The sequence below is a fragment of the Austrofundulus limnaeus genome, unplaced genomic scaffold (genome assembly GCF_001266775.1).
Source record: "Austrofundulus limnaeus strain Quisiro unplaced genomic scaffold, Austrofundulus_limnaeus-1.0 Scaffold2973, whole genome shotgun sequence".
Lineage (NCBI taxonomy): Eukaryota > Metazoa > Chordata > Actinopteri > Cyprinodontiformes > Rivulidae > Austrofundulus > Austrofundulus limnaeus.
The window spans coordinates 327-1,849 of NW_013955375.1; the positions used below are offsets into that span (position 1 = coordinate 327).

Consider the following 1,523-nt stretch of genomic DNA (forward strand, 5'->3'; position numbering starts at 1 on the left):
ATCAAGCTGGAGGGGCACAGAGTGGCTTGCAGATGAGGCCACCTTAGGAAGAAATGTCACGTCAGGCCAAAGAGTAACGCCAGAGCCAGCTGGGTTCCAACGGCAACAGGAGTCGTGAACAGACAGCACATGTAGTTCACCCACCCGCTTCGCCAAAGCCATGGCAAGGAGAAAGGCAGTCTTTTTTGACAAATACTCAAGGCTCACCTCTGCCAAGGGCTCAAACGGGGGAGGTTGCAGCGCAGTGAGGTCGAGAGAGAGGTCCCACACAGGTACGACAGGGCGTAAGGGAGGGTGCAAGTGCCGGGCACCCCTCAGAAACAAAGAAACGTCCTTATTACGCCTATAGTCTCACCATCCACCACTACATGCCAACAAGAGATGGCAGCTACATAAACTTTCAGAGTGGACGGAGACCGACCTTGAGAAAGCAGTGCTTGAAGGAAGGTTAAAATAACTGAAATAGAACAGTGTACAAGATCACATGTCTAGCACGACACCAACTGTCAAAAACTTTCCACTTATGAATGTACACCAGTCGTGTCGAAGGGGCCCTGGCGTTAGTCACTGTATGCCCGACATCTCCGTCATACTCTGAGAAGGAGATGCCGGGCCTCGTAGCGGCCAAACCCAGAGCTGGAGGCGACTGGGATTGGGATGCAGGATCCGACCCCCCAGCTGTGACTGAAGGTCCTTCCTGTGGGGGAGAGGCATTGGAGAGCTGCAACAGAGCCTGTGCAGCAGTGGAAACCAGGTTCTCCCTGGCCACAAGGGGGCCACTAGAAGGACCTGGTGCCCCTCCTGGAGGACTCTCAGGAGTGTTGGGCCTATCAGGGGAAGTGGCGGGAAAGCATAGAGCAGCACTTTTGGCCAGTCRTGTGCCAGTGCATCCTGACCCAGAGGACTGGCAGTGTCTGCCAGGGARAACCAAAGTGGGCAACGTGTTGTCTCTCGGGACGCAAACAGGTCCACAGCTGCTATGCCCTACTTCTCCCAAATGACCCCCACCACATCCGGGTGGAGCCTCCACTCCCCCGGTGGTGGGCGTCCCTGAGACAGAATATCGGCCGGAACATTCCGCACCCCTGGAATGTAGGCCGCCCTTAGGCTGGCAAAAAGAGGGGCTGCCCAGGTCAAGAGCTTCTGGGTTAGCCTCAGCAATGTTATCAACCGTGTCCCCCCCGATGGTTGATATGAAAGACCACCGAAGAATTGTCCGACCGCACTAGGACATGTTTCCCACGCAGGCCCGGGAGGAAGTGTCGCAACACCCGCTGCACAGCCTCCAACTCCAAGGCGTTGATGTGCTGCAGTTTCTCCTGCGGGGACCATGTCCCCCGGGCGATCTGTCGCTGCCACAACGCCCCCATCCTGTGGTGGATGCATCGGTAGAGACAAACTCTCGACGAGCCGGCAGTGAGCCCAGTGGAACCCCTTTGGTCATAAACCCTGCCTCTCGCCACTGAACCAGTGACGCAAGGCATTGATTGGACACCAGCAGTCTCCTGCGGCGGTGCAGCATA

General features: G+C 56.7%; 1 pseudogene; it reads right to left on the reverse strand.

Annotated features, from left to right (window-relative positions):
* Positions 1 to 564: 564 nt before the first annotated feature.
* Positions 565 to 1,522, reverse strand: LOC106511597 (uncharacterized; annotated as a pseudogene).
* Position 1,523: the final 1 nt, after the last annotated feature.